The sequence below is a fragment of the Crinia signifera genome, chromosome 4 (assembly GCF_055691185.1).
Source record: "Crinia signifera chromosome 4, ASM5569118v1, whole genome shotgun sequence".
NCBI classification, from domain to species: domain Eukaryota; kingdom Metazoa; phylum Chordata; class Amphibia; order Anura; family Myobatrachidae; genus Crinia; species Crinia signifera.
The window spans coordinates 173,310,742-173,330,787 of NC_139220.1; positions in this window are offsets into that span (position 1 = coordinate 173,310,742).

Here is a 20,046-nt window from a genome sequence, read left to right on the forward strand (position 1 = left end):
ATATCAACAATCCCATAGTACCTACTCTGTATGTCCTCCCAAAGATTCACAAGGATGGCAACAATCCTCTAGGTCATGTCATTGTGTCTGGCTCCAATGGCATGACCAGCAACCTGTCAGCCGACGTCGACCACCATCTACAACCTCTAGTTACACAGATCCTATCTCACTTAAAAGACACAAATTACGCTCTTCAGACTGAACTGAAGATATGTTTATGGTATTGGCAGACATCACTTCATTATACACCATACACAGGACCGCTGTGCTGGAAGTGACATTACGTTCTCACTCATAGGGCTGTTATAATTAAGGAAGCCTGTGATTTTTTCTAGTCGACCTTTGTGGGGCTCATACTCTTATTAGAATAAAACGAGGCTACGAGTGGAAAATTGCCTTCAACACTCACTCCCGACATTATGAGTATTTGATTATGCCATTCTGTCTTGATAATGCCCCGGCCTTCTTCCAAGATCTTACCAATGATGTTCTCTTGGAGTTTTTAGATAGATTTGTTGTAGTTTATTTGGATGATATCATGATTTACCCTCAGTATCTTCTAGACCAGGGCTGGGCAACACTGGCCCTCCAGATGTTGATGAACTACACATCCCAGCATGCCTTGCATCAGTTTCAGCATGGCCACATAGCAAAACTAATGCAAAGCATCCTGGGATGTGTAGTTCATTAAAATCTGGAGGGCCGGTGTTGCCCAGCCCTGTTCTAGACCATCAGTATCATGCCAAGCTTGTCCTACAAAAACTCATGCCAAGCTGGAAAAGTGTCAGTTTGAGGTGAATAAAATTGCCTTCTTAGGCTATATTATCACATCCAAAGATTTTCTATGGCTCCTAGAAAGCTTGGTGAGGCCCACCAGTCTTAAGGCTGTACAATGCTTTCTAGGTTTTCCAATTATTATAGGAAATTTATCTGCTTTTTTTCTACTATTTTTGCACCCATTATTGCCTTAACCAAAAAGGGGATGGACCCTACTTCTTGGTCTCCATCAGCTTTGAAGGTTTTTGAGTCTTTAAAAATGTTTTTTATTTCTGCTCCAGTTCTAGGTCATCCGAATCCGAATTTATCTTTAATCGTAGAGGATGGTGCTTCTGAGGTTGGAGTAGGAGCCATTCTTACGCAAAAAGATCCTGAGGACCATAAACTTCACCCATGTGCATTCTTCTCCAGAAAATTTTCTTCTTCGTCACCAATTATGATGTTGGTAACTGGGAACTCTGAGCAGTTAAATTACCTCTAGAAGAGTGGTGACATTGGCTGGAGGGGCCAGGCATAAGGTGTTAGTATTCACTGATCACAAAAATTTGGCTCATATTAAAGCTGCAAAAAATTGAATTCCTTGTAGGCCTAGTGGGCCCTCTTTTTTTGCAAGAATTAATGTTGTGATTACATACAGACCTGGGTCCAAGAATGCCCAGTCAGGAGGTTCATAAATCCTCAGTACCTATTGTACCCTCTACTCATGTGCTTGCTGGTCTCGCATGTAGACCTGGAGTCACAAATACAATTGCCACAAGCACAGGCTTCACCTAAGACTCCTTCTGGAACTCTTTTTTTACCTGAAGACCTCAGAGCTGTGGTTTTGTTAGAATTTCATTCAAGCAAGATCTCTGGTCATTTGGGGTTATCAATAACACTAAAACTTCTTTTACATTCTGTATGGTGGCCTACCATCAAGACGGATGTACTGGAATTCATAAAAGCCTGTGAGGTTTGTGCCAAAAATAAAAGCCTTTCTGTTTTTCCAGCTGGACAGTTGTTATCTTTGTTTGTTCCTTCAGGGCCTTGGACTCACTTGTCCATGGATTTTATTGTGGATATGCCCAAGTCTTCTAAATGCTCTGTGATCTGGGTTGTTTACTAAAATGGCTCATTTTGTTCCATTACTGATATTACCTAGTGCCAGAGATCTGGCTACATTATTCATTGATCATATTTTTAGATTACATGGTCTTCCTCAGGTTATTGTCGCTGACAAAGGTACTCAGTTTGTCGCTCAATTGTGGACGTCATTCTGTTCCGAATTAGGTCAACCTCAGTTTTTAATCAGGTCATCACCCTCAGTCCAATGGACAAACTGAGCTGGTAAATCAGTGTCTTGAACAGTATTTACAGTGCTACATTTCTAAGCGTCAGGATGATTGGTCAATCACCTTCCCTTTGTAGAGTTTGCTTGTAATAATTCTGAACATTCTTCAACTTCCATGTCTCCCTTCTTTTGTGCCTCTGGTTTTCATCCAAAATCCAATACTTTTACACCTGTATTACAAACTAATCATTTGACTTCTCCAGTCTCTCGTCTGAGAAAAATTTGGGGAAAGGTGCATCTGGCTTTAAAAGGGTCTACATCTAGATTCTTGTTTAGTTTCATGCGATATCAGCAGATATATAGCGGCCGATATATCGGATGCGTTACGATGCGATTTTGTACCTGTTCATAACCCCACTATCCACTACGCATGGAGTTGATTTTATATATCAAGCCCAAAGCGTAGCGAGCCCCGCGAGGGGACACGGATTACTTCGCTTGCCACACTATATAAAATCAACTCCATGCGTAGTGGATAGTGGGGTTATGAACAGGTTAAAAAATCACATCGCACTTGGCAAGCCTAGTGAGTGCCTCTTACACAGCACCGGTAACCGCCAGATCCCCTGCACTGGCGGACGCCGGCGGAGAGACGATCATGTGGGTGTCGGTGGAGAGGTGCTAGATCTGCCTGAGACGCACAAGCATCTCAGACGCTTGTGCGTGTAAGTAATTCTCGCATCACGGTATGGCAACCCTGCTCGGGTCCGCTTCAGGGAGACAGGGTTAGGGGTTTGGTAGCACATGCGTCTCATGCACAAAGGGGGTGCGGGCACAAGTGCTTCTCATGCACAATAAAGGACGCATTTGCCAGTGTTCCATGTTACATACTGGCAAATGCCTCCTTTTGAAACCACCACTACCCACGCCAGCCTGAAGCATGGCGAGCCCTGCAAGGGGGCGCATTACGCATCCTCCCGACCTGTTTATACCCCCACTATCCACCTCGTGTGGAGTTGATTTTATAAAGCGGGCTGACGTGGATAGTGGGGGTGTTTAAAGAAAACATTCACACCTGGCATTTCTCTTTCAATGGTCCTGGTGACACAGCTCAACACTGGGATGTAGGAGGGTCCGAAGGAGCCAGGCACCTATCCTAAAGCTTTAGAGGGTAGGCTCCTCCCCTACTGCATCCCTGGACTCTTCAGTTCGTGTTAGGTGCCCACTGGAGTGGGTGCTATTCTAAAGGGCTGCAGGAGCAGCCGAAGAATTAGAGTAGTTAGGGGATTTTTATTGTTTTATTAACTTTTACCCTAGCTAGGTAGGCACAGTGTGAGGATTCTCATAGTGAATCCTCACACTGCTAGCGCAGCAGGAGCTGACAGAAGCGCTTCCTGTCAGCTCACTGTGCACAGGGGAGACACTGTCTGGTCTCCCTGTGCAGCGCTTATAGCCTTTTCTAAAAGGCTGCCTGGGCTCCGGAGTATCCTGAAACCGGCTCCACATTTAGGTGGGGATCATGGGGGACAGGCGCTCCGTGATGGCGGCGGCCATTTTATGCGGAGCTTACACGCTGAGCTCCTAGATGAGAGGACAGCAGCGTTGTGACAGGCATGTTCCAAGTGATCCCCAGTTGAGGGGGAGACACTGGAACTAGGAAATCCTACCTGAGGAGCGGCTGGCTGGGGGTGGTTGGCGCCAAAAGGTCACGGACCCCGCAGCAGCAGGGACCTGTGGTCTCTTCCTTCACTCTGACTTTGGCGCCTTTCAGAACGCTTGCAGCGGAGCTGAGCTGGCTTACTGATCCTGGCAGAGTGACTTGGATTTCCTGGGCATCGCTTCCCCGCAGTTGAAACCAACAGACAGATAAGTGATTGGGTGCATTGCCTCTGTATAAACGCTTGTACATTGTTTGCACTGTGTATACTGATAGATATACATTTATCACTTGCATCATGTCTGAGCATCAGGCTGTGGTTTTGGGGGAGGGAGCCCTTAGTGCACTGAGCGCGTGCAATGTTTGCACACAAAAGTTTGTCCCTGAGCAGATGGCCAAGGGGGGCTTATGTATTACTTGCGCTGATGTGAGACCCATGGGCAGTGAACCCCATAGGGCAGAGCAGATGGAACCTGCGTGGGCCAGGGCCCTAGGCAGGTCAGTTAACGCTTTGGTGCAGCTTTTGGACAGGCAGAGTGATGGGCTGGTAGAATCACAGAGACCTATGCCATCATCTCAGCAGTCGTCTGGCTCCTTGCCTCTTACCCAGGCAGATCCTGCGCTGATTCAGGTGATGCAGGATACTGCTAAGGGGATCAACAGGTTCAGTGAAATGCTGGACAAAATGGATGATGTGGCAGGGACCCCTAGAAGGTCTTATGCTTTAACTACTGTGGTAGATGAGGAGGGAGGAGAGTATACTGACATCCCCTGGGATCAGGGTGATGATGTGGAAGAGAACTCTGCTGCTGGTATAGAGGATCTCATTGTAGCTGTGAAGCAGGCTTTAAAGCTGTCTGTGGAGGATAAGACTCCTGTTAAAGGTGTTTTTAAGCGACAGCGGAAGGAGGCTGTTACTTTTCCTTCAGATGAGGGGTTACAGGAATTGTTAGAAGGGGCTTGGAAAACTCCTGATAAGAGGCTACAGATGCCTAAGCGATTCCTTAATCTGTACCCCATGCCAGAGTCTCATGCGGAGCTCTGGGAAAAGGTCCCAGTTGTGGACGCTTCAGTGGCACGTTTGTCCAAGGCTACTGTATTACCAGTACAGGGCGGTGCAGCTTTCAAAGATTCTGTGGATAAAAAGCTGGAGGGTAACCTCAAGGCTATCTTTGAAGGGGTGGGGTTTACCTTACGGCCCCTTATTGCTTCAGCCTGGGTCTCTAAGGCCATGATAGAGTGGGCTGGTGAATTATGCACCATGCTGCAGGCTGACCCTGGTGCGTTACTGCTTGCAGAAAAGATTAAGGCAGCTGCAGAATATGCAGTGGAAGCAGAGGAGGAAGCTATTAAAATGGCAACCAGAGTGTCCACAGTCTCCATTAATGCCAGGAGAGTGCTTTGGCTTAAAGCCTGGGAAGCAGACAATGAGTCCAAGAAGGCTCTGGAAACATTAGCCTTCAAAGGAAAGGTACTTTTTGGTACCGAATTAGAGGAGATTATAAAGCAGGCCACGGGCGGCAAAAGTACATTCCTGCCGGCCTCCTCAGCAAAGCAGACGTCCAGATTTTCTGCTTTTAAGCCGTCCTTTCGGCCCTCCCCTAGAGGTGGTGCGTCCTTTCGAGGACAGTCTTTCAGGGGAAGGTTTCAGTCCTCTAGAGGCAAGACACAAAAGTCAAAATTTGGCTCTTTTCACAAGAAGCCTGCCACAAAGGGAGAGGATAAACCCTCTGCATGACTGTCAGGGGCTTCGCCCGACAGTGACAAAAGTGGGGGGGCGTCTCACACTCTTCAGGGACGCTTGGGCTTCTCTAGGCCAGGATGCCTGGGTGTTAGATATTATAACACAGGGTTACAAAATCCCTTGCAGAGGGCCGCCTCCGAAGAGGTTCATCCCCACATCCTTACCAAAGGAGGCACGGCTTCGTACAGCTCTTGTGAGAGCAGCTCACTCCCTTTTGGAAAAAGGGGTGGTTACACCAGTCCCCAGGGCAGAGTGGAAGAAAGGCTTTTACTCCACGCTGTTCCTGGTGCCCAAACCAGACGGGTCTTTCAGACCAATACTAAATTTGAAGTCCCTAAATGTTCATTTATGGGTAGACCATTTCAAAATGGAGTCCCTACGGTCAGTACTCCTGAGTCTGGACCAGGGAGAATTTTTGGCGTCCATGGATGTCCAGGACGCATATTTGCACGTTCCTATACACCCGGAGCATCAGACCTTGTTGAGGTTTGCCATAGGAGACCTGCATTTACAATTCCGGGCGTTACCCTTTGGGCTAGCAACCGCGCCAAGGGTATTCACAAAGATAATGTCAGTAATGGCGGCGGTGCTGAGGCTCAGGGGAATCACAGTAATACCCTATTTGGACGATCTCCTGTTCAAAGCAGAGTCAGCAGCCATGCTGCAGAGTCACTTGGCAGAGGCCATCAGTTTTTTGCAGGCTCACGGCTGGATTTTAAATTTGCAAAAATCTCAGTTGGTACCGTCACAAAGGCTCCAATTCTTGGGAGTCATACTGGACACCCATCTTCATCGGGTATTCCTCCCGGAGGTAAAGGCCAGGGATCTGGTCACCCTAGTCCAGGAGATTCTCAGGGCTCAGAGCATTTCAGTATGGAGGTGCCTCAAGCTCCTGGGGAAGATGGTGGCGTCATTCGAGACGCTTCAATTTGCCAGGTTCCACTCTCGGAGGTTCCAATGGAACATTTTGTCAGCCTGGTCAGGAAACACTTTGACCATGAAATCCGAGATGATAGTGCTGTCTTCGGACACCCGAGAATCCTTGAAATGGTGGACAGAAGTAGATTCCCTTCAGTGGGGTCGGTCATTACAGACCTGGGACTGGTTGATAGTAACTACCGACGCCAGTCTCAGGGGCTGGGGGGCAATAGTCCTGGATCTCAGGCTTCAGGGCCTGTGGACGGCAGAGGAATCAGCGTTACCAATCAACATCTTGGAGCTGAGAGCTGTCTGGAAAGTGATTTCCTTGGCGGGAGACAGGTTACAGAACCTCCCTTTGAGGATTCAGACCGACAATGCCACAGCTGTGGCGTATCTGAATCACCAGGGAGGTACACGCAGCAGATTGGCCATGTGGGAGGTGTCCAGAATCTTCCTATGGGCGGAACAGAATGTTCCAGCTGTATCGGCTATATTCATTCCAGGAATAGAGAATATAGAAGCCGACTTCCTGAGCAGGGAGGAGCTCAAGGAAGGGGAATGGAGCTTACACCCTCAGGTGTTTCACCAAATCACTTCGATGTGGGGAACTCCGGATGTGGACCTGATGGCATCCAGGGTCAACCGTCAAGTGCCCAGGTTCTATGCCAGAACAAGGGATCCACTGGCGGAGGCTGTGGATGCCATGACTATTCACTGGCAGGGAGATCTCCTTTATGCATTCCCACCAGTACCAATGTTACCGAGACTTCTGAAGAAAATACAGGGGCAGAAGGTTCCAGTGATCTTAGTGGCCCCAGATTGGCCAAGGAGGTCCTGGTACTCGAGGCTTCAGAGGTTGTCTGTGGACTCATGGCGTCTACCTCTGAGACCAGACCTTCTAAGACAAGGCCCATTCAATCACCTGGATTCAGATCGATTGATTTTGACGGCCTGGCTATTGAAACCACCATTTTGAAAAGAAAAGGGTTTTCTGAGGCAGTAGTACAGACGATGATAAAAGCCAGAAAAGCTGTATCTTCGGCAAATTATTATAGAGTCTGGAAGACTTACATTCGATGGTGTGAGAGAAGAAAGGCTCATACATCTCATTTTAAGCTATCAAGAATGATGGAATTCTTACAAGATGGTTTTTCATCGGGCCTAAGCCTTCAGTCACTGAAGGTGCAGATTTCGGCCTTGTCCATCTATTTCCAGAAAAAGATAGCCATTTTGCCGGAAATTCAAACCTTTTTACAAGGAGTATCCAGGTTGAAACCTCCATACAAGCAACCAGTAGCACCTTGGGATCTATCACTGGTTTTGGAATGCCTTCAAAAGGCACCTTTTGAACCTTTAAGGTCGGCTGACTTTAAGTTTCTCACGTGGAAACTAGTGTTTTTGTTAGCAGTAGCATCTGCTAAAAGAGTTTCAGAGTTGGGAGCCTTGTCATGTAAATCTCCCTTCTTAATTTTTCATGATGACAGGGCTGTTTTAAGAACAGTGCCTCAGTTTTTACCGAAGGTGGTATCTACCTTCCATTTAAATCAGGAGATAGTTCTACCTGTGTTTCAACCCCCAGAGGGTTCTAAGAAAAGGGACAAGTTGAGAACTTTGGATGTTGTGCGTGCCTTACGCATATATGTGGACAGAGTGAAGAGTGTCAGGAAGACTGACACATTGTTGGTATTGTATGACGTACACAAAATTGGTTGGCCTGCATCTAAGCAGACTATTGCTAGGTGGTTGCGGTCTGTGATAGCCTTTGCATACACCAAAGTGGGTAGACCAGTACCGGCCAAAATAAATGCGCATACCACCAGGTCAGTTGCCACCTCTTGGGCGGTTCGACATGGGGCCACAGCTGAGCAGGTTTGCAGAGCTGCCACTTGGTCATCTGTTCACACATTTGCCAAATTCTATAGATTCCATGAGTTCGCGTCGGAGGACGCATCATTCGGGCGAGCAGTGCTGAGAGCTGCAGACCTGAGCGTACCCTCCCAAAGGACCGGCTCTGGAACGTCCCAGTGTTGAGCTGTGTCACCAGGACCATTGAAAGAGAAAAAGGGATTTTTGTAAGAACTTACCGTTCGAATCCCTTTCTCTGATATGGTCCTGGTGACACAGCGATCCCTCCCTTACGCTCAGTAAGTATGCCAGAAGTTTCATGATGTTCATGTTAAAATGGTTAAAAGTTAACAGTTTTCTGTTATAAAATGTGCATATAATATGTGCAGGCGTTTGTACTGAGTTAATGTATTCCAGTGGCTTTGAAAGATTGAACTGAAGAGTCCAGGGATGCAGTAGGGGAGGAGCCTACCCTCTAAAGCTTTAGGATAGGTGCCTGGCTCCTTCGGACCCTCCTACATCCCAGTGTTGAGCTGTGTCACCAGGACCATATCAGAGAAAGGGATTCGAACGGTAAGTTCTTACAAAAATCCCTTTATCATCCATCTGAAACAGTAATGACGACGTGTTAACTGGCAACTGGATTATATTGAACAATAAAGAAGAAAAAAAGAAAACCTATGAACAATGTTCAAAAATAGCATATAACAAGTCCAAGAAACTCATTCTTCTCTTTCTGCATTCCATTCAGATGCAGTTGCATCAACATTTGTGTCGGTTTGGACCAGAGTTAGTGCGTGTAAAATGCGCAGGAAAGTGTTCTCTGCACCAAGGGTTTTGCGCCAAATAAACCCCTGCAGGTAGGAGTCAGGGTATTGACACGCAGTGCCCCTCTGTCTCCACTTGCATGAGCCCCAGAGCCTTTCAATATTTTGGGTATGAACCCCAGTGTCTTGGTCCACAATATTGTAGCGGTGGTTGACACGCGCATGATGGTACCCCGCCTGTTCAAGTTGTTGTGTGTTGTACGCATGCCAGCAGTCTGAGTATATGCTGGTACCCAGTTCACTATGCATCTGGATGGAGAACATCAGGGTGCTGGCGTCACGGCTGGCCACTGGTGTTATGAAACATTTACCTGTCTCACGGGATATGCCACCAAAGAGCCACTGCTGAGGTAGGACGCGTCCAACATGGTTCTTGCGCTGGACAAATAGACTTTCGCCCACCTCAACAATTTTGCCGGGTCCGCCTCCCGCATAAGGTTGTTATATATCACAGCGTTTTTTTCTCTTTCAATGGTCCTGGTGACACAGCTCAACACTGGGATGTAGGAGGGCCCGAAGGAGCCAGGCACCTATCCTAAAGCTTTTAGAGGGTAGGCTCCTCCCCTACTGCATCCCGGACTCTTCAGTTTGTGTTAGGTGCCCACTGGAGTGGGTGCTATTCTAAAGGGCTGCGGGAGCAGCCGAAGAAATAGAGTAGTTAGGGTATTTTTATTATTTTATTAACTTTCACTCTAGCTAGGTAGGCACAGAGTGAGGATTCTCATTAGTGAATCCTCACTCTGCTAGCGCAGCAGGAGCTGACAGAAGCGCGTCCTGTCAGCTCACTGTGCACAGGAGAGACGCTGTCTGACCTCCCTGTGCAGCGCTTATAGCTTCTTTTAAGAAGCTGCCTGGGCTCCGGAGCGCTCTGAAACCGGCTTCACGCTAGGTGGGGATCATGGGGGACAGGCGCTCCGTGATGGCGGCAGCCATTTTCTGCTGAGCTTACACACTGAGCTCCTGTTATGAGAGGACAGCAGTGTGTTACAGGCATGTTCCAAGTGGTCCCCAGTCGAGGGGGAGATACTGGAACTAGGAGATCCTACTAAGGGAGCGGCTGTCTGGGGGTGGTTGGCGCCAAAAGTCACGGACCCCGCAGCAGCAGGGACTTGGTCTCTTCCCTCACTCTGTTTTGGCGCCATTCAGAACGCTTGCAGCGGAGCTGAGCTGGCTTACAGATCCTGACAGAGTGTTTGGATTTCCTGGGCATTGTTTCCCCGCATCTGAAACCGACAGACAGATAAGTGGCTGGGTGCATTGATTCTGTATAAGCGCTGTTGTACATTGTATGCTCTGTGTGGTTACTTTACATCATGTCTGAGCAACAAGCTGTGGTTTTGGGGGAGGGAGCCCTTAATACTATGAGCGCTTGTAATGTCTGTACACAAAAATTTGTACCTGAGCAGATGGCCAGGGGGGGTTTGTGTATTACTTGCGCTGCTGTGAGACCCATGGGGAGTGAACCCCAGAGGGCAGAGAAAATTGAACCCGCGTGGGCTAGTGCCCTGGGCAGGTCTGTTAACGCTTTAGTGCAATTGCTGGACAGACAGGGTGATGCCTTGGTAGAATCTCAGAGACCTATGTCATCATCTCAGCAGTCCTCTGGCTCCTTGCCTCTTACCCAGGCAGATCCTGCCTTCATACAGGTGATGCAGGATACTGCAAAGGGGATCAACAGGTTTAGTGACTTGCTAGACAAAATTGATGTTGATGCTGTAGGGACCCCTAAAAGGTCTTACTCTGTGCCTTTATTGGTAGATGAAGAGGAGGGAGCATATGCAGACATTCCCTGGGAGCAGGGTGATGATTCTGAAGATTCCTCAGCTGCAGGGGTGGAGGATTTGATTACAGCTGTTAAACAGGCTTTAAAACTTTCAGTGGAGGACAAAACTCCTGCTAAAGGTGTATTTAAACGGCAGCATAAGGAAGCTGTTACATTTCCTTCAGATAAAGGTTTACAAGAATTGTTGGAAGGAGCTTGGAAAACTCCTGATAAAAGGCTGCAGATGCCAAAGAGATTCTTAAGTCTGTACCCCATGCCGGAGTTTCATGCGGAGCTCTGGGAAAAAGTGCCAGTAGTTGATGCTTCTGTGGCACGTCTGTCAAAAGCTTCTGTATTACCAGTGCAAGGGGGCGCAGCTTTTAAGGACCCTGTGGACAAAAAGCTGGAGGGTAATCTCAAAGCTATATTTGAAGGGGTGGGATTCACCCTACGTCCCTCATTGCTTCAGCCTGGGTCTCTAAGGCCATGATTGAGTGGGACAATGATTTATGCACCATTTTACATGCTGATCCTTGTGTGTTGTTGCTAGCGGAGAAGCTTAAGGCAGCTGCAGAGTATGTGTTGGAAGCTGAAGAGGAAGCTCTCAAAATGGCAACCAGAGTTTCCACAGTGTCTATCAATGCCAGGAGAGTACTCTTGCTTAAGGCCTGGGAGGCAGTTAATGAGTCTAAGAAGGCCTTAGAAACATTAGCTTTCAAAGGAAAGTTATTATTTGGATCTGAATTAGAAGAGATTATTAAGCAGGCCACGGGTGGCAAGAGTACCTTCCTGCCCCCGCAGCCAAGCAGACATCAAGATTTTCTGCTTTTAGGCCGTCCTTTCGGCCCTCCCCTAGAGGTGGTGCGTCCTTTCGAGGACAGTCATTTAGGGGAAAGTTTCAGTCCTCCAGGGGTAAGGCCCCAAAGTCAAAATTTGGTTCTTTTCACAAGAAACCTGTCACCAAAGGAGAGGACAAACCCTCCGCATGACTGTCAGGGGATTTGCCCGGCAGTGGTAAAGGTGGGGGGTCGTCTATCACAGTTCAAGAACGCCTGGGCTTCACTAGACCAGGATTCCTGGGTGTTAGACATTTTAACCCAGGGATACAGAATTCCTTTCAAAGGTCTTCCTCCGAGAAGATTAATTCCCACAGCTTTACCAAAGGAAGCTCGGCTCCGTACAGCTCTCTTAAGAGCAGCTCACTCTCTGTTGGAGAAGGGGGTGGTAATCCCGGTTCCCAGGGCAGAGTGGAAGAAAGGCTTTTATTCCACTCTGTTTCTGGTACCCAAACCAGACGGGTCTTTCAGACCAATACTGAATTTAAAGTCACTGAATGTCCATTTGTGGGTAGACCATTTCAAAATGGAGTCTCTACGGTCAGTGCTGCTAAGCCTGGACCAGGGAGAATTTTTGGCGTCCATGGATGTCCAGGACGTGCATCTTCATGTCCCCATACACCCAGAACATCAGGCCCTGTTGAGGTTTGCGATAGGAGACCTGCACTTACAGTTACCGGCGTTGCCCTTTGGTCTGGCCACAGCACCAAGGGTTTTCACCAAAATAATGTCTGTAATGGCGGCTGTGCTCAGGCTGAGGGGAATCACAGTGATACCTTATTTGGACGACCTGCTGTTCAAAGCAGAGTCAGCAGACAGGTTGCAGAGTCACTTGGCAGAAGCCATCAGTTTTTTGCAGGCTCACGGCTGGCTTTTAAACTTACAAAAGTCTCAGTTGGTGCCGTCACAGAGACTCCAATTCTTGGGGGTCATTCTGGATACCCATCTACATCGGGTATTTTTACCGGAGGCAAAGGCCAGGGATCTGGTTGCCTTAGTCCAGGAGATTCTCAGCTCTCGGAGCACATCAGTGTGGAGGTGCCTCAAGCTGCTGGGGAAGATGGTGGCGTCTTTCGAGACGCTGCAGTTTGCCAGGTTCCACTCTCGGGTGTTCCAGTGGAACATTTTGACGACTTGGTCAGGAAACACACAGACCATGAAGTCAGAACAGATAGTGCTGTCTTCGGAAACTCGAGCCTCCCTGAAATGGTGGACAGACGTGGATTCCCTTCAGTGGGGTCGGTCACTGCAGTCCTGGAGCTGGCTGGTAGTCACTACCGACGCCAGTCTCAGGGGCTGGGGGGCAGTAGTCTTGGACCTGCGTCTGCAGGGCTTGTGGACTCCAGAGGAATCTGCCTTACCGATCAACATCTTGGAACTGAGAGCTGTGTGGAAAGTGATTTCTCTGGCGGGAGACAGGTTACAGAGTCTCCCTTTAAGGATTCAGACCGACAACGCCACAGCTGTGGCGTATCTGAATCACCAGGGAGGCACACGCAGCAAACTGGCCATGTGGGAGGTGTCCAGAATCCTCTTGTGGGCGGAACAGAATGTTCCAGCTTTATCAGCTATATTCATACCAGGAGTGGAGAATATAGAGGCCGACTTCCTGAGCAGGGAGGAGCTGAAGGAAGGGGAATGGAGCCTGAATCCTCAAATATTTCATCAAATTACCTTGAAGTGGGGAACCCCGGACGTGGACCTGATGGCATCCAGGTTCAACCATCAGGTGCCCAGGTTTTATGCCAGGACAAGGGACCCACTGGCAGAAGCAGTGGATGCCATGACTATCCCCTGGGAGGGGAATCTTCTTTATGTTTTTCCGCCAGTCCCAATGCTGGCGAGAGTGTTGAAGAGGATACAGACCCAAGAAATCCCAGTGATTTTAGTGGCCCCGGATTGGCCAAGGAGGTCCTGGTACTCGAGGCTTCAGAGATTGTCTGTGGACTTGTGGCGTCTACCTCTGAGGTCAGATCTTCTAAGACAAGGGCCGTTCAATCATCTGGATTCAGCTCGATTAATTTTGACGGCCTGGCTGTTGAAACCGCCATTTTAAGGAATAAAGGATTCTCAGAGGCAGTGGTTAACACCATGATAAAAGCCAGAAAGTCAGTGTCTTCGGCAAATTAATATAGGGTCTGGAAGACCTATATTCGTTGGTGTGAGAGACAGAAGTCTCATACATCACGCTTTAAATTGACAAAAATGTTGGAATTTTTGCAGGATGGTTTTTCCTCTGGGTTAAGCCTTCAGTCTCTAAAGGTGCAGATTTCGGCCTTGTCCATTTACTTCCAGAAAAGGATTGCATTATTGCCGGAAGTAAAGACCTTCCTACAGGGGGTGTCTCGGTTGAAACCTCCCTACAAACAACCAGTAGCACCATGGGACTTATCGCTGGTTTTGGAATGCCTTCAGAAGGCACCTTTTGAACCATTAAGGTTGGCTGATCTTAAGTTTCTTACATGGAAACTGGTATTTTTGTTGGCAGTGGCGTCAGCAAAGAGGGTGTCAGAGTTGGGAGCATTGTCATGCAAGTCTCCCTTCCTCATATTTCACGATGATAGGGCAGTCCTTCGGAAGGTTCCCCAGTTTTTACCAAAAGTAGTCTCTGCTTTCCATCTAAATCAGGAGATAGTTCTGCCTGTGTTCCAACCCCCAGAGGTTTCAAGAAAAAGGGACAAATTGAGGAGTTTGGATGTTGTGCGTGCCTTACGCATTTATGTGGACAGAGTTAAGAGTGTCAGAAAGACTGATACCTTGTTAGTGTTGTATGACATACACAAAATTGGATGGCCTGCTTCTAAGCAGACTATTGCTAGGTGGTTGCGCTCTGTTATAGCGTTTGCATATACTAAAGTTGGTAGGCCTGTTCCGGCCAGGATTAATGCGCATACCACCAGGTCGGTTGCCACCTCTTGGGCGGTTTGACATGGGGCAACAGCTGAGCAGGTTTGCAGGGCTGCCACTTGGTCATCTGTTCATACATTTGCCAAATTCTATAGGTTCCATGAGTTCGCGTCGGAGGACGCATCATTCGGGCGGGCAGTGATGAGAGCTGCAGACCTGAGCGTACCCACCCAAAGGACCGGCTCTGGAACGTCCCAGTGTTGAGCTGTGTCACCAGGACCATTGAAAGAGAAAAAGGGATTTTTGTAAGAACTTACCGTTCGAATCCCTTTCTCTGATATGGTCCTGGTGACACAGCGATCCCTCCCTTACGCTCAGTAAATATGCCAGGTTCATGATGTTTCATGTTATTTGGTTAAAAGTTATTGTTGAAAAATGTGCATATAATATGTGCAGGCGTTTGTACTGAGTTAATGTATTCCAGTGGCTTTGAAAGATTGAACTGAAGAGTCCGGGATGCAGTAGGGGAGGAGCCTACCCTCTAAAAGCTTTAGGATAGGTGCCTGGCTCCTTCGGACCCTCCTACATCCCAGTGTTGAGCTGTGTCACTAGGGCCATATCAGAGAAAGGGATTCGAACGGTAAGTTCTTACAAAAATCCCTTTTTTGGTATCATGAGGTGGGCTCACAAAATTGAATGCTTGTCAGCTCCTCCGCCCAAGAAAATATGAACCGCAGAAGGGTCAGAAATGCCAGGTGACATCCGCGAAACCATTGTGTGACTCGGAGACTGATCTTCTTCCCACAGCTTCTTAAGTGGCAGCGCCACATACTCTTCTTTACATTGAGCCTCATAAAATGCCCATTGACACAGGTCTGTGTCTCTGAAAGCAAGTGGTGTCATTGTAAAAACTCCACCGACTCCTCCGTCTGCTGCAGGTTGAAGATGGTTAATGGATCGGCAGCCATAACTGACACAATATAATAAGTGGTGACACAATGCTGACTGACTACACTAACTGCATGACACTGACTGACTACGATGCCCAAAATACAATACATCCCGCCACACTCAAGATGGTGCCAATCCTATGCTCCAACTTCAGGCCTGCCAACCCCAAGATGGCCCCAATCCCACATGTGTCTTCTAACTTCCCACCCACCAGCACGGACAATGCCAAGAAGACCCAGCGGAATAAGGCCATCTGGGACGGGTGTGGTATAGGGTTCCGACAGTCGGAATCCCGACAGTCATTATCCCGACGTCAGGATTCCGACTGGCCGGACCCAGACAGCATGGGGAGCGCAACAAAGTCCCTTGCTGGCACGGTGGCGAGCGTTCTGTTTTCCGTGTATGGGGGTTGTGGACCCCCATAAGGGAGAATAGCCGGTGGCCGTCGGGCCCCCGTGTGTCGGCGTTTTGACAGTCGGGATCCCGACGTCGGATAAATGACTGTCCGACACCCTCCGGGACTTCCAGTTCTTTTACACATGGGGAACTGTTCTGTACCTCAAAATTGGAAATTGCAACAACTTCTGGTATGGCAATGCCACAACCCAACTACACGCACCGTACATTAGCCCAGGGGGGCCTTTCCAATTTAACGGGGTGCACTTATTACAGCAGACCGGAAGTCGAGTTCTACAACTTCGGGGAAGGGCATTTAATAAAAAAAATGTTCAACCGTTTGAGTGCCAACGTTGCTGTGAGGGATCCTCAAAATATCCCCTAAAAAATAAAAATGCCAGCATCGCTCACAGCGACTGTTCTTTTTTTGGGTGCAATATTTAACTAAACTTCAATTAATTAACAGCTGTATTTATATTTATTTATACTAAAAGAACAGTCGGTGTGAGCGATGCTGGCATTTTTAGCAGATATTTTGAGGGTCTCTCACAACAAGGCTGCCTTGCTAGGACCTGTAAGCTGCCTTTAAATAACAATATTAACACACCATGAACACCACTCCACCACCATCACCATGGCTGAAAACCCAGGGCTTGTTATTGGGACTGATTAATGGGTACTTGTGTACTTTCACGGCTCCCATCGCATGCCATATATAGTGGCATGCGATGCGATTTTCCCGTGTTTTTATGCATTTTTTATAAAATCGCATGCGATCACATCGCATGAGATCGCATGCGATCTCATGCGATGCAATGTCATTTTTCACAGAAATTATGGACATGAGTTGAAATCATGTAAAATGCACCCCAAATGTCATTTTTCACACTGTACCACCCCCTCTATCAACACCAACCCGAAGCGTGGCGAGCGCAGCGAGCCCGCGAGGGGCGGCGGTACACGTCCTATGACCTTTTCATACCCCCACTATCCATGTCGGCGTGGAGTTGAGTATAGAAAGTGTGGCGAGCGCAGCGAGCCACTGAGCCCGAAGCGTGGCGAGTGCAGCGAGCCCCACGCGGGGACACGGATACCTTCACAGGTATCCGTGTCCCCTCGCGGGCTTCACAGGTATCCGTGTCCCCTCGCGGGGCTCGCTGCGCTCGCCACGCTTCGGGCTCGGTGGCTCGCTGCGCTCGCCACACTTTCTATTCTCAACGTGGATAGTGGGGGTATGAAAAGGTCGTAGGACGCGTACCGCCGCCCCTCGCGGGCTCGCTGCGCTCTCCGCGCTTCGGGTTGGCGTTGATAGTGGGGGTGGTACAGTGTGAAAAATGACATTTGGGGAGCATTTTACATGATTTCAACTCATGTCCATAATTTCTGTGAAAAATGACATTGCATCAGATCGCATGCGATCTGATGCGATGCGATGTGATTTTTCCCTGTACGATGCACATCGTGGGAGCCGCGATTGTACACAAGTACCGATTAATGTGATGGCATGTATACCCCAAAATGAGTGACCACCTGCTATAATGTTCCCATAGCTGTTTCATCCTGGTACTGGTTTTGGAAAATAGTGGGAACACCACACTGGTCCCCCCCTAATTCCCATTACCACATCAGGCTGATTGGTCCAGTGCTTTCCTCCCATCCATGTTATAATATTTAAATCCCATTTCCCCACTGCCAAATTTATTGTTTCAACAGACACAGATTGGAGGTCTGCTTAAAATTTGGACAAGTGTGTACGTAGGATTGGATGTTGAATCTGCCAGCAGGTCTGCTTAAACAGTCTGACCTATAGTCTATACACACTAGAAGATGATCTTTCCAATCTGGCTGGTTGAAATGAAAATCTGGGAATTTCTGGGAACAAATTACAATCAACCATTTGCTCCCAAACACTGGAAAATGGACAAAAGCAGCCCTTTGCATAAATGTAATTGACCAATTTGTCTGCAGGACCAATTTTTATCTGTTTTCCATGTTAACGAACAAATGGTCAATTGTCATTTGCTCCCCAAAATTTCCAGATTTTCATTCCAAGCAAAAGGAAAAAAGCAAAATTGAACAGCGCACTAGTGATGAGAATCGATAAAACAACAATTTATTATCACAATTCACAATTGCTTATAAAAAACATTTCATAAAATACATGAATATTAAAAATGGGGGGTGAAATGAGTATGCACAATTGATAGCGTATGGATCAATATATGGGGGGATCCCCCTGCAGATGGAATATGAAGCTGGAGAGTCCGTTCCTATAGTGCCCCTGGACAGAATTGTAAATAGAATAGTTACCACCCTTGATGGGGTAGGGGTATCCTCCTCCGAGTGTCCACGGGTCGGCCCAAAGTTGGCACAAATCACCGACAGTTGAGTGGTAGCGAGGTACTCGAGTGCTCCCCAAAGGATGGGTAATAGATGGTGTGTTACCAGATGTCCTTGTAATGGGGACACGAGGAGGTCATGTCCTTGGGTGGAATATTGTAAATCCAGGGGATGGTTCGGGCTGCAATCCAGATGTTATTTTCAATAAGAGGGGGGGACTTATTGCTTCAGGTAGAGCCCCTTAGAAACGCTGCACCAGGTAGAGCCCCTTGGACACACTGAGGGAAATTTACTAAGATCGGAGTTCTATTTCACATGAAGTGTTGCTATAGACAACCAATCAGATACGATCTGTTATCTTCTAGAACAGGGGTAGGCAAGTAAATTTTAACAGAGTCCATATATTTTGAATTATTTCGATCGAGGTCCACACAAGGGGGCTTGGTCTCATGAAAGGAGGCATGGCATCACAAAAAGGGGTGTGGTATTACACGACTGATATGGGACACATGGGGGCACCCATGAAATTATACAACACACATGCGGGCATCCCTGGACTGATAAGGGACAAATTACAGAGGAACTGTTTTTAAAAATATGGGGGCCATAAAACAATGACCAAGAGTCCCTGTTCTCCCCCAACACCCCACCCTATCCCATGCCACCATAAATGCAAAAAGGCACCTTAGAAAAATACCTCTTCCTCACTTTTTTTGAGATGCTGGCTCACTTCGGCCGCTCTGCCACTCCACAATCCAGTCCAGCTGCCCTGCCCGCTGTGCCCACTCTGCTGCTCCACACTGCAGCCGCTCCATGCTAAAGCCGAACTGCCCGCTCTGCAGCCGCTTCCCATCCGACTCAGCGTTCTCAGTCCTGCACTGCGCCGGTGCGCGATGACGTCACCCGCGCAGTGCACTACTGGTTATCAGCCCTGAGAGGCTTCAGAAGAAAATGCATACTAACAGGGATTGAAATAAAATGTAAAGTTTAAATTGTGTGCGGCAGTCTAATGCCTAGATTTGCCTATGGCTACTATAGTGTTGCAGCACTAATCTATATTCTAGAGACGGTCCGGTTCCCTTTGCGGTCTGGAGTCAGGCCGTGGTCCGCCAGTTGCCTACCGCTTTTCTAGAAGGTGCTAAATAAATAAGAAGTAGATACTGATTGGTTGCCCATAGCAACATCCCGTGTGAAATAGAACTCCTATCTTAGTAAGTTTCCCCCACTATGCCAGGATTGCGCACACTGTAATGCCTATTACACATTATACCACCCATTGTAATGTCCATTACACATGATACCACACACTGTAATGCCCATTACACAATATGCCACACACGGTAATGCCCATTACACATTATGCCATACACCATAATGCCTATTACATATTATACCACACACCGTAATACCTGTCATATGTTACTCCACATAAGTTCTGCATACCTACATGCCTGTTGGCAGGAGTTACATGCTCGTTGCCAGAGGTTTCTTGCTCCATGCCAGGGGGTTACATGCTCATTGCCAGGTGGTTACATGCTTGTTGCCACAGGGGGTTACATGCTTGTTGCCATAATGAATCAAATGCTTGTTACCCAGGGAATTACATGCTTGTTGGCCAGGAGGGATTATAAACTCATAGCCCAGGGGGGATTACATGCTCGATGCCACAGGGGGTTACAGGCTTGTGCCATGAGGGATTACACACTCGTTGCCACAGTGGCCCCGCCTGTCTGTCATGCCCAGCATTCTCATGGGGACACTCATGAAATGCTGGGCGTTTTCCCACACAGACATACCTAACCTAATATTCTGGTTGGCAGCTCATCCCGTGCTGACTTCAGCCTTGTTCCTACAGTGTAGCTCCGCCATATAG